Source organism: Eleutherodactylus coqui, chromosome 10 (assembly GCF_035609145.1).
Source record: "Eleutherodactylus coqui strain aEleCoq1 chromosome 10, aEleCoq1.hap1, whole genome shotgun sequence".
NCBI classification, from domain to species: Eukaryota; Metazoa; Chordata; class Amphibia; order Anura; family Eleutherodactylidae; genus Eleutherodactylus; species Eleutherodactylus coqui.
The window spans coordinates 54288290-54302654 of record NC_089846.1 but is presented as its reverse complement, the minus strand read 5'-3'; positions in this window follow the sequence as shown (position 1 = coordinate 54302654).

Sequence of the window (14365 nt, the reverse complement as noted above, 5' to 3'; positions counted from 1 at the left end):
GGCAGGGGATGACAGGGCCAAGCAGAGAGGGGGGGGGGGGGGGGGAACTTGTGATGGTTTGATCGCTTCTGCAGTATGATGTAATTCCATAGTATTACATTATACTGCAATCTGAGAGGAAATCTATCAAGCCACGCCACAGGCAGGTAGAGAAAGAAGGTTCAGATGTCAGGGAGGATACACAGAATGAAACCAGTCCTATCTGTCAGGTACCACTCCTGGACTAGGAGCACTCTGGAGGAGAAAGGGGGTAGGGGTCACTCCACAGACAGGTTGGTAGTATTATTTACTTTTACAATTTGCACCCTGCACTTGGAGATGTGTGGGTGTGACTTAGGAGAGTACTTTTACACGGTGATCCTGATTTCGGACGGCCGCATAGGAAAACTTGCGAGTTTGAATTAGTATCTCTGCACTGTATCTTGTCAAAAAAAGTGATTACTTACAAAACTCTCTCTTAGGCTTGGGGCTCACTCCACTCACATTCAAAATGCAGTCACTATGGGATATCTCTCCTTCTCCTCCATCTTCACCATAAGGAAGCTGAAAGTGTTTTCATGTGGCTCTGTGTTGGCACTCTCTCTGGAGTTAACCTCTCAAGCCCTGCAGCTGTGCAACACACACACTGGAAATAACAAGACAGCTTTGCATAGTGCATCCACACGAGACAAACATGTATGACATTTATGGAGGGAACCAGGATAATGTTCTGAGACACTACAGATGGTGCGGGATCGCCCCCACCCCTGATCCTCTCCATAAAAACCCTAATTGGAGAGTCGAGGGGGGCACCACCTAATTACATAGCCCTTTCCCTGGGAGTAAGAAAGCGGGGGAGGGGTGACAGGGTGCCAGGGAGATAAAACAGAAAGTGACCTGTACTAAAATCTCCACTCCTTTTAGTCCGGAGACATACTGCTGCCCTACAAGACAATGATTATTACTACAGTCTCCAAAACTTGAAATTAGAGGGACACAGATTTAAAGGGATTGTACAGGATTAGGAAAACATGGCTGTTGTCTACCAAAAAACAGCACTACACCTGTCCACTGGTTGTTTGTGGCATTGCAGCTCCCTTCACATTCAGGCCTTAGTCAGACAGGCATTTTTAGCCGCGATTTGCACATGCGCATGCGTCCGGCGATTTTATAAAACCATTGCTTTGCAATGGTATCGGACACATGAGCGCTTTTTATGCGCTCGTCCGATAAATTATAGAACAAAAAAATCGCAGATCGCACCTATCTGCGATCTGCGATTCCTCTTCTCTTCTGTATATGCGCTCAATGGGGCCGGCGGCAGCAGCGCCGACCCCATTGAGAACATATAGAAGACAAATCATTCTTCTCTGCCACAGCTGTAACAGCTGTGGCAGAGAAGAACGATGTTTGCCCATTGAATTCAATGGGGCGGCAATACAGCCGCTCCATTGAAAGCAATGGGCTGCCGGCGTGCGCGGGGTGAATTGTCGGGAAGGGGTTAAATATATAAGCCCTTCCCTGCAATTCATCCTAAAATGTGTTAAAATAAAAAAAAAATTGTATACTCACCTTTCCGCTGCAGCCGGAGTCCAGCCGCGGCCGCTGTCAGTTCTCCTGAACTGCTTCTTGGCACTATTCAGCCGGCGGAGCTTTAAAATCCCCGCCTGCTGAATGATCTGCCTCTGATTGGTCACAGCCCTGACCAATCAGAGTCCGGTTTCACTCACACACCCATTCATGAATTCATGAATGGGTGAGTGACTGCTGCCTCTCAGCGCTGAGCCAATCAGGGGCAGGTCTGACTCACATCCATTCATGAATTCATGAATAGGTGTGAGTGAGGCATGCCTCTGATTGGCTCAGCGCTGAGCCAATCAGGGGGCAGGTCTGACTCACACCCCCTTCACACCCACTGCAGGATGGCCGCACGGAGCTCTGGCTGCCGGGAGAAGCTGAGTATACAATTTTTTTTTATTTTAACACATTTTAGAATGCATTGCAGGGAAGGGCTTATATATTTAAGCCCTTACCGACAATTCATCCCGGGCTCGCCCGCAGCGCATTGCTTTAAATGGAGGCGGCTCTATTGCCGTCTCCATTGAATGCAATGCGCTGGACAGCTCCGGCCCGTTTTTAATGAAACGCGGCTAGGAGCAGATTTTCGGGCGATTTGCGGGCGACTTGCGCGCACCGGTCACGCGATTTGCGGATGCGCATCCGTCATGCGATCCGCAAATCGCGCAATAAAACGCCCGTCTGACTAAGGCCTCATACTGCTGAACTGCAATACCACAAACAACCTGTGAGCAGCTGCGACTATTTCTTGGTAGAAAGCTGCCATGTTTTTCTAATAGCCTACAACCCCATTTAAGCAAACCGCTGGTTTGGGGGCAAAATTCAGTCCCAGGATCAGAATGTGGAGGGGCTATATTACTCGTAGATGATCTTCTCAACAGTCTCTCCATTCTGCCACTTCCGGCTGTCATTTTCCTGCAGTCATGATGGCGGCGGTAACCCCACACCTTCAAGTATTTCACTTACTCTCTAGCTCTGGTCCGGCTGCTGCTGACGTAATCAGAGACTCTGACTCCTGATATCCCCATCGAGTGTTTCTGCTGCATGCAAGACATACAGGCTAGCTTCGCCAGGAGGGAGGAAAGAGTCAGTGTCTCTGATTTATGTCAGCAGTGGCTGGACTGAAGCTACAGTAGAGGGTGAGGGAAATACTTGATTGTGTGGGTTGCTGCCTAGCTGGAGGTTAAGGGGTGGGGAGAGCACAAAGAGGGGGCACTATTATTATTATAGTGGGATACTATTAATACTGGGGCCACTAGCGGGATCATTATTGCTACGAAGAACACTAAGGTGGGGGTGGGTCACTATTAATATTGATGTCACTAAGGAGGACACTATTACTACAGGGGCCACTATTACTACTGGGACCACAAAGAGGACATTATTACTACTGGGACCACTAAGGGGGCACTATTACGATTGGGGCCACTATTACTAGTTGGAGCCCCTAGAATAACGAGGGGGGGGGGGGGGGCAAAAACGTATGTTGTGATAAGCCATGCTTCTAACCACATGCCCAAATCACCGACCCTTTGATCTTGGGCGGTATTTTTTTGTGACAAAGGTGGCAACACTACCTCCAACCTCCAGTCCAGGAACCTGGAGGGTCACTCTAAATACAGTTCTGTGTGGCCGAGGCGCACTCCACTCGCTGACTAGAGATGGGGAGGAGGGGGAACCCAGGCTGGTGGGTCAGGCACAGCAGTCAAGCTTTCCTGATTTTAATTTGAAGTGTGTTTAATTAAAAGAAAACTCAGTCCATACTCCTCTGTAGCTCCGTGTCAGCTGCAATGGCCGTTCTATTACTCGCCGTCTTCCACGTTGTGGGATCATGTGACAAATACATGATCACAGTAGTCAATTACTGGCCCCAGCATTGGTGAGGCTGGGAAATGTCAACACCAATCGTGTTCTTGTCACATGATCACACAACACAGAAGTCAATGTGGGACAGCGCGCTCATTACAGCTGCCGGAAAGCGACAGAGGAGGTGAATATGGACTGTTTTTTAATTTTATTATGCAGCAAGCCAAACCAGACCCAGGTGTGAGAGCAGTGGAAAAGCAGCTTTTTGTCACGGTGGCGTCGCTGCTCTCCTCCCTAGAAAATGTGTGTTTATGGTGCAGTTTCCGACAGGTGAAAAGGTGTACAGTCAAGTTCATGACGCTAGTCCGTATACAAAATAAATACCAAATAAAATAACAATGTGAAAAATGAAAACGTTTCTTTCCCCTGAAGTATAGTGCGGTACTTTAGTGCAGGTAGTGAGTGGTGGGAAGGGACTCCAGGAGAATCAAAGGTACAAAGATTGAACAGTTTATTGCTTCAAAATAACAAGAATCTTCAGCTTTCTTTAGTGTTCACTGGCCGAGGGCAGTGCTGGATTCCGTGCGAGATTCATGCCCCGCGCGTGCCGTGGACATGAGGCCTTAGGCGGACTGCACAAGGGCATATTTGCATTGCGGAATCCAGTGTGGGCGTCTGCCTCCTGATTCCACAGCAAATACCTCCCGTAGTATGCAATGAAAAACCGCTTTTTTCTGCACGCGGGCGGAAATGAATCGCAATTTTCTGCTTGTGGAGGAAAAAAATAAATAAAAATCGCAGCATGCTCTCTTTTTAAGCGGATTTCGCGCAGACGGATTGTATTGAACTCAATGGAAGTCGTCCGATGCGCGGCTTTTCCACAATGACACTGTTGAAAGGTCGCGGGTACCTGCGTCGTCACCTAGCGACAGCACGAGAAAAGCTTGGTTTTATGGCCTCTGCCACAATGCTGCTAGGGAGAGGGCGATCATTGGTCGTATGAATGACTTATACACCTAGAGCCAACCCTGTGGCCAGGTATTATATTAAACGGTCCAGAGGACTAAGTTGCCCCTGCCCCTCTGCAGTCAGGCATGATGAGCTAGTCACCACAAGACTTTGATTTAAGGAGAAATCATCTTTAAGGAAATGTAAGGCCGGCTGCACACGAGCATGACGGGCTCTGCCGCGGAATATTCCGCGGCGAAGCCCGTCACAGCGCCCCCCAGAGACCCCATACTTACCGGCGTATCTGGCCTCTGGCGCTTCCCCGCCCGCCGCCTCCCTCTGGCGCTTCCCCGCCCGCCGCCGCGTCATGTGACGCGGCAGCGGTAGGCGGGAAAGCGTTTTCACGCTATCTTCTGCTGTGTTACAGCGGGAGATAGCGTGAACGGACGGCTTCCATTCACTGCAATGGAAGCCGTCAGCGCGTACGCCCGCGGCAAATAGAGCATTTCCGCGGTGAAATTCCGCACCGTGTGCCCTGAGCTATTAGGTTCAATAGAACCTAATAGCTGCGGGCAACGCAGCGGATTTTCGCCGCGAATTACGCGGCGGAAATCCGTTCGTGGGAAGGAGGCCTTAGGGCAGGGGTGGGCAATTAATTTTCCCATGGGGCCACATGAGAAATTGGAATGGTTCTAGAGGGCCAGACCAACATACGAAGGCTCCATGCACATTGCCTTAATGGGGCCGTATTCCAGCCGCCCGATTTGCGGCCAGAATACGGCCGCCATTGAAAATGAATGGCGCTGTAATATCTAGCAAATCTTCAGATACCCGTGCCCGCTCTGTCTCCGTCAAGTTCTTGTATTTCTCTCCGTGTTTAGTCTCATAATGGCGATGCAAATTGTAATCTTTAAATACAGCTATCTGCTCTCCACAAACTAAACACACAGCTTTACCTTTGGTTTCAGTAAATAGATATTTAGAAGTCCATTCTTTGTTAAAAACTCGGCATTCTGCATCAATTTTTCTTTTTTTAATGTTAGCCGCCATATTTAAGGGTTAACAGCTAACCTCGGAAAATAGAATTTTTTAATACACAGTAGTATGCTCCTAGGAGAGGGCACAGAGAGCTGCCCCAAGAAGAGAGATTAAAAAGTGAATATTATTAGTATTATTATTCTAATTACAATGCAAAGGGAAAAGTCCTGACACTTACCAATGACGAGCGTGGAACGATTGTCCTGGCACTCCCCAAGGTCCGCAACGAGCATCCTGGCACTCAGAAGTTACAGTGGCATCACTTACTCAGCATCGGGAAGCAGTGAAACTACAAACCCGGAAGCCTTGTCCATTTTGTTAACTTATGTGCTGTTTAATAAAGTTATTCAAGCCTACGTCATTGGTAGAGGTGCTTGAATAAGTAAGGCCTGAATAACTATTAGCACAGCACAGAAGTGAACAAAATGGACAAGGCTTCGGAGTGCATAGTTTCGCTGCTTCCCGTTGCTGACACCGGACTCATTGGTGAGTCACCAGGACACTCTTTGCGGGCCGGTCCGAGCTATTCAGCGGGCCGGATGTGGCCCGCGGGCCGTGCTTTGCCCAGGTCTGCCTTAGGGCATGTACACATGGGAAGGGTCCGCTGCAGATTTTCCATGTGGAGCAGCACTTACAGGAACAGCAAAATGGATGAGATTTAAACCAATCATATCTGCATGGGATCAATGCCATAAATGACCTGCGTTGCAAATTTTAAATCCACAGTATTTCTAATTATGCCGTGGGCTTTCACCGCAGATCTTTGCAATGCATATGGTGAAATTTGCAAAACCCACAGCAATTACGCACTGCGAATTTTCAGCAGATAGGCTGTGAATTTTCCGCTAACCTGGACCCATCCCGTGTGAATGTACCCGAAAGAGGGATGGATCTGTTGCGCAGCCTTCCAGCAGATATGGTTGAGAAGCAGACAACTAAAGGGTTTTACTGGGAAAATTCATTGATGGTGGGGCAGGCACGGAGTTTCCATAGGGAGACCCCGGGCACCTGACATACGTGGGGAGCTGGGAGGGTAGAGTGCTGACTTGCCACGGTGGCACTTATCATGTTCCATCCCAGAGGGACACACGCAGCAAAGACAAGAGTAGCGCCATGGCCCACTCCTGGGATAGGGAATACACGACAAACTGGAGGCAGTGAGTAAATTGTCACACGTGACGCCACCGTTCCTGCATATGCCGGTATGACCCTTGCGAGTAATAAATGCAGCCACAGACAGTATTGAGTCTGTGGCTAGGAACGGTTAAAGCCCGGCAATAACTTTACTTGAATGGTAATCAATTATACAAGGCAATTCAGTGACAGTTTTCTCAGTGCAGGAAAATGAATACACTTCAGTAATTTCACTTGTGCAGGCTCTTATAGACTCCATGACCCACATGTGTAAACAGAGACTATAAACTTGCAGATGCGTGCGTGTGACAATTAAAGGATGTACCTCTACATGGTGATCCAAGCTTCAGACAGCCATGTAGGAAAATGACAGCTAAGATAGTACCTCTGCCCTGGCCTTGCACAAGAACAGTTTGACACTTAGGCCCCTTGTCTACGGGCATTGCGGTATCCCGCAGCGGATCTACACCACAGGAGCCGGATCTCCGCTGTCAGCCTATCTGATCGCAATGATTCTCTGCTCGTGGACAGGGGCCGGCATCTTCCATAGAATAGCTATGGAAAGCTTTAGATGGCGTGATTCGCCCGCGAATTACCACCGGCGGAATCACACCCGTGGACAGGGGGCCATACAGATCTCACTTTCCCGGGGCTCATTCTCCTTACAAGCAACACGGGAAATCTCTCCTTCTCTTCTATGCTTCAGTACATGAGGACTAAGGCCGGCTGCACACGGCCGTGACGGACTCCGCCGCGGAATTCCGCGGCAGAGCCCGTCACGGCGCCCCCCAAACTTACCTGCGGATGCGGCGTCCTTGCTCCCGCACGACGCTTCGGCATGACGCGCCGCAGCGTCATGTGACACGTCAGCCGCGTCATAGGACACAGCCGGCCGCGTCATGTGACGCGGCTGGCGGTGGGCGGGGAAGGGGTTTCACGCTATCTTCCGCTGTGCTACAGCGGAAGATAGCGTGAACGGACGGCTTCCATTGACTGCAATGGAAGCCATCCGCGCGTACACCCGCGGCAAATAGAGCATGCCGCGGGTGAGGTCGGGTGAATTCACGGTGCGGAATTCCACCGCGGAATTCCGCACCGTGAATTTACCCGACCTCACCCGCGGCATTTCAATAGAACCTAATAGCTGCGGGCAACGCATCGGATTTCCGACGCGAATTACGCAGCGGAAATCCGTCCGTGGGAAGGAGGCCTAAAGGTACCCCCCATGTACCTGGACCTCCTGAACAGCACACTCCTGAAGGCATGGACTCTCTTGCCCCTCTCAAACACTCATATTTATAAACTCTTTCATACCACATGACATGATAGACTTGATACATTTACATGCAGGCTTTGGATTTTATTAAAGTTAAAGGAGATGTCCCGCGCCGAAACGGGTTTTTTTTTTTTTAAACCCCCCCCCCCCGTTCGGCGCGAGACAACCCCGATGCAGGGGTTAAAAAAACCACCCGCACAGCACTTACCTGAATCCCGGCGGTCCGGCGTCTTCATACTCACCTGCTGAAGATGGCCGCCGGGATCCTCTGTCTTCGTGGACCGCAGCTCTTCTGTGCGGTCCATTGCCGATTCCAGCCTCCTGATTGGCTGGAATTGGCACGTGACGGGGCGGAGCTACACGGAGCTACACGGAGCCCCATAGAGAAGAGGAGAAGACCCGGACTGCGCAAGCGCGGCTAATTTGGCCATCGGAGGGCGAAAATTAGTCGGCACCATGGAGACGAGGACGCCAGCAACGGAGCAGGTAAGTATAAAACTTTTTATAACTTCTGTATGGCTCATAATTAATGCACAATGTACATTACAAAGTGCATTATTATGGCCATACAGAAGTGTATAGACCCACTTGCTGCCTCGGGACATCTCCTTTAACCCCTCAAGCGCTGCAGCTGTGCAACACACACACTGGATATGACAGGACAAGCTTTGCACAGTGCATCCACATAAGACAAACATGTATGACATTTATTGAGGGGACCAGGATGATATACTGGGTCACTGCAATGGCCATAAATATGTGATTAGTGAGGTCTTCTTTTCTCGTCTCCCCCACCAAATCGACGGAATAAAGGGGCTGTGACTGGTACCTGCATGGGGCTGTTCTGCAGTACAGGGCACAGCCACATGTAGGATACGACAATAGACCTTCAAGGGGTGATTTGGTTTATTGGTGGCCAGAACCAGTGATAGGGCTCCTTTACATGACTGTATGCGTACTTGCACGTGCCTCAGCGCTGTGTTTTTATGGAACGAATGATGCTTTTTTGTGCATGTATCAACGTATTTTACTGTACTTTTCCCGCCCCCAAAAGGCACGTTCATTTACAGGTGGCACAGGACGCACCGCTTGAAATGGCTTATTAGTTCCAGATGTGTTCTTCCAGTGGAATTACACGGCGTATCATGTATCTCCTTGCATATTGCGTGAGCATTTGCGCACCCCCCAATGACTCTGGGGACCTTTGGTGAGTAAATGCTCAGAAAAATAGAGCATGCTGCGTTTTTTGCGTGACCAAAATGTGCAGGAAAATCCATGCGTGTGAACAAACCCACTGAAATCAATTAGTTCTATTCTCTGCGTTTTGCACGTGTAAATTTTGTGTGTGCAGATATGCCCGTGCGAAGGAGCCTGTAGGATGATGCACTATGGACAAATCCAAATTAACACCAACATTGTGTGCCTGAATATTTCACCTGTGATTTTTACATGGGACTGCAGGTCAGCCTTTTTGAAACGTGTGAGTAGCCCGTAAGGAGTTAAATTACAGTTTGCTTCTGCTATATCTGCCTCTATTTGCTGGGGTGGAGATATAAATTACTTCTGGCCTTGGTACACACACTTGTCCCGCAGGGGGTTTCCAGAGAAGTTGCTTTCAGTTTGGAACTAGGAGGAAATGTGATCTGAAGTATAAAGTCTGCAAAGTGACTGTGTGTATAGAAAGGAGTAGATATAAATGATGTGTATGAGAGGGGTGCTGTACCCCACAACCGCCAGACTGTACATAGGGAAAGTGATACCTGTATGCAGGTGTCACAGGGCTGGATCAAGATCTGTGGAGATCCTTGAGAAAAACATTATGGAGGGACATCCTTCCTGAGATAAAGTATCCAAAAAATTTCTCCATGCATTAGGCCGGCTGCACACGGCCGTGACGGGCTCCGCCACCGCGCCCCCCAGAGACCCTAATACTTACCTGCGGATCCGGCGTCCTACGTCCCGCATGATGCTTCTGCGTGACACACCGGCCACGTCACATGACACGCCCACAGCGTCACATGACGCGGCCGGCCATGTCATATGACGCGGCGGCGGTAGGCGGGGAAGCGGTTTCATGCTATCTTCCGCTGTGCTAATACCGCCATACAGTGCACAAATGCAGAATGAATTTACGTGGGGTTTTATCACTACCACAAAATGATTTCTAGTGGCTGGGCCTGGCTTAAAATAAAGAAAAGCATATACTCACCTCTTGACAACCTGGGACGCAGCTGAGCTGTTCCTATGGCCCTGACATAGGCTTCTGGGTGTATGGCTCGATGGAATTCGGCTGACCACTGCGGCCAATCAGAGGCCACAGCGTCAATCTCAAATTCCTGACATCATGGCGCCCAAGATTTGAGCGCTGATGCCAAGATTGGCCATAGCAGTCAACTGACTTCCAAGGGGGCCATACTCCCGGAAGCCAAGAGAGCTGCTCAACGGCGCCCCGGGCCGCTGAGGAGAGGTGAGTATTTTTTTTTTTAATTTTACTTCGGGCCTGCCCACTAGAAAATATTTGGGGATATTAATAAAACCCCTTTAAAAGGTTTTTAACATATTTATGTAAATAAAGCTTAATCATCATATCAAGTTCTACAACTTTTTAGTTTGTTGTATGTCTCAGTTCCTCATGGTGAGCTCCCCCTGGTGTCCATCTGCTGGCGGCTCACCTCCTGTTCCCATATACCCATATAGCAAAAACTGAAATTTACACTTGCTGGCATAGATTTGCACTATAGTTTATGCTGATTTCTTGGTGAAGAATCACACTTAATATGTTGGGTTTTGCGAGTCCCGCCCCTCCGCTAAACCGCACCCACTTTCTTGAAAAGTAGTGATAACAGCCTTATTTGTACGCTGTAGGATTGAGCTTTGACAGATGACTTTTTTTAAGGTATGTAACTATGAATATTCCTCTATAGATGTAGCAGAGCTCAGTTCGTCCGTTTCTTTTGAGCACTGGGATAATTCGTGATTTCGCAATAAGTTCACTTTCAATTTTAAGGATGCATAGCACATCATGGTATCACGATGACTGTCGCACACTCAGCTCTGCTACACCTGTAGTTGTACAGCAGGAATACAGATATGGAGTAGAATGAAATCTTACTGATATGCCAAATGTCAGCTCTGCGATCACTTTACATGTGCGCAGGGAGAAGTCTTCTGCTACGTTGATTGGATCCCCATTTCTGTCCATAAAGTCCTGCAAAAGAGAAGAAGGGGCCTCAGTATCCCATATGGATTCCTCACTAGAGCTGCTGTGATTGGTGAGGACTCTGGAACCCAATTATCCTATAACCTTTGGTGCCAACTTCCTGGCTGATAAATGCAGTCAAGTCTGCCAACTTCTCTGCCAGGAACGGGGATTGTGCGCCCATTTCTAATTCTACCACCTATCATGGTCAATTATTATAGAACTGAGGGACATAGTGATAAGTGGTCCCCACCTGGCACATCTCCTTGGCCTCTGCCACCAAGGTCACCTCCAGCCTCCTTCTCACCCGCTTCTGTAGGGACATGTGAGTGAGACGTCTCTGCACCTTCCAGATAGGCGTGCAATCTCCAAGGGAAAGATCCTTCCCGCCCAGTGAGATCAGATCACCTGCAACGTAAGGTAGAGCGTAAGCCAACACCAACAATAGTCAACTTACGTATAACGACTAAATCGGAGAAGGAAAACTATCCAATACCCCAATACAACATGGACCTACCCACGTAGCTCAGTGGTCTGCCGGCAAAGTCAGCCCACTTCTTAATCAGAGCTTCACGGATCAAAGCTGCATTGTTCAATATAACAATGTCTGAAGTGGCGGAAACAGCAGGTCATTAGTATAGGTTGTATCTCTTTAAGCATCGTATGGTGCAGAATGAATGGTGAAAATAGGTTACTGTAACTTTAAAACGACATCTATAAAGAGTTTTAGCAATAATGCAAAGTTATAGTAAGAACTTTCCCAAAATCTCCCCGACCATCATATACTCACCGTGACCCCAGAAGCTGAGCCGATAGATGGGGCCATATTTCTGGGCCAGATGCATGAAGTGGAGAGGTAGATCGCTGTGCCCCAAATCCAGCAGATTGCCCAAACAAGGTAGAGGTGTGGGGCGAGGAGGGAACTGGTTCTGGCTGAATCCTGAGAGGCGACATTTGATGTGAGAACATCCTACATATAGAAGCAGCAGGATGAGGAGGGATGGGAGCAGCAGCAGAGGGACCATAATGAAGCTTCAGATGGAGGCGGCGGCGGGTGTATATGTATGATGGGGATAACCTTGGGACACACAGGGGGAGGCGAGTGAAGGAGAACAGGCTGCAGGTAGAAGCAGCTGCATCTCACATGAGAAGAATGGACTCTGCCCAAGACTAATAAGTCTAATTAAGGGTTTATTCAGACAGTGCAGCCAAGTCGCATTTTATTAACGTGATTATATCAAATTGCCACGTTTTAGTTTGTTTGTAAAACTGCAGAAATTTCATGGAAATAAAATACAACTTGTTCTCAAAGTCGGACTTCACACAGCGTGACTGTACAGGTTTTCCATCCCACACATGCTGGCAATCCACAGGGGCCAAATCTGCACCTAAATGGTGTGGGTTTGTCAAGAATTTTAACCCTTGCATTCCAAAGACTGAATTCGGCATCAGACAGCTACAGCATAAAAAGGCACGCTGCGAATTTGGAATCTGCAGTCTTTTTCAAAAACCATGAAAGATTACCGTATCTTTTGCTTCATAAGACGCCCCTAAGGTTTTAGAGGAGGAAAATAGGGAAAAAATATTTTGAACCCAGACCAGGACGTGTTGGAGGAATAAAGAGCAGTAGTACCGCCTCGGAATGAAGTATATACACCACTAGGTCAACCTGCCATTCAGGATCCAGGGACAGCTGCGTGTAAATGTAATGGTGATCTTATTGTCACTCAGCTTTCCCTGAATGCCATGTTTGACTAGTTATAGCAATGTAATGATTGCATAACTCTGCAGCTGGCATTCAGAATCCTTGAAGAGCTGAGCTACAATGAAAGGACGATTCCATTAGTAGTAACACAAATTTTCGGGAAACCCTGCATGGCACTTCTGATTACAGTGAGGAATACATTGGTGCCAAGTTGTGCTGAAATGAGCTGTACTTACAGCTCTCCTCCTCTGCTATGTAGCCAGCTGTGTGATAAGGAATGGAGGAGAGCAGTAAGCTGATTGATGGGGGACCAACAGTACCGGTATTAGTGTTTCTTGACGCCACCAGCAGCTAGGGTTTAGACAGGAGGACCGCCCGTCACACCCCCAGCTCCCGATAGGCCCAAGGCTGGAAGGTCCTTTATTTTCTGCACAGTGCTGGGAGGGTGATGGATAGTGGCTCTGGCGGCCCTGCACCGCTCCCTCAGTGACAGTCAGGGCCGCAACTCCCCCACTCCGTGTCTCGCGGTCCGCTGCAGAGTGAAGGGAGGCCGACGGGAAAGCGACTTCCTCTACGTCCGCCGCTGGCCTTCCCTCTCCCTCCGTTACTCAGTATAAGGGTGACTACCCACTAGCGTTTTTTTTCACTGCGAAATTCGCAGCGTTTTTTTTTTTCTGCAGGGGTCTATGGGACTTGTAATGTTAAAATCGCGATCACGCAAAATAGCGATTTACCGCGGTATCACGATTTTGCGCGATCACGATTTTAGCTTTACATGTCCCATAGCTCAAAGACCCCTGCAGGAAAAAAAAACATTGCGAATTTCGCAGTAAAAAAAACACTACTGGGTAGGCACATTAAGGCATCGCAGGACGGCGGCTGCTGCTGCTACTGCTGCCGATGGTGAGTGCAGGAAGGCCGACGTGGAAGCGGCTCTGCCGCTCACTCTGTGTTCCCCACCGCTGCAGAATGCTGACAGCCGCCCGGGAACTTCACTGTGCCGCTGCTCCCTCACTGTCCGGATACGCAGGGCACTCCAACGCCGCTAAGCCGCTGTTAGTGAGTGCCAGGACCTGACAGGGGAGAGTGGCCGGCGTGTCAAAAACACTGTATCTGGTCACCACCCACTCTTCCGGTGGCGTCAAGATACACTAATACCAGCAGTTCCTAGGGGTGGCTGCTATAGAGCTGAACTGCTATCCTAATCAGACAGCAGGGGAGAAAAGCCACCCTACGTACAGCTGATTACCTTGTGTCCGAGGCTGCTGCTGCTGCTGCTCGCTGCTCAGTAGGACTCCATTGCTATTTATGCGGTTCTGGCCGGCAGCTGTGTGAGAGGGACTTGCGATCTTTTTCACACGCCTGACGGGTCCGAATTTCAGCATTGTGCGCTTTACAGGACGCATTGGGAAGGGTGCGTCTTCTAAAGCAAAAAATAGGGTAGTTGTGAAAAATGTCTGTATCGTGTGAAGATTTATAAAATCTCAATATGGCTTGTACTGAAAATGCTGCAGAGCTTCATAGCATTCCTGGTGCGAGTGAAGCCAGCCTAAGGGCGCCTTGCCACAAAGCGAGAGGCTGCGAAATGCCGCAGCATTTACAATACAAGCCATGTTGAGATTTCTAAAATCTCCTTCACCTGCAGCGCAAAATAAAATTGAAATACAAGGGTTAAAATCCATAACAGATCCGCATGAAAAAC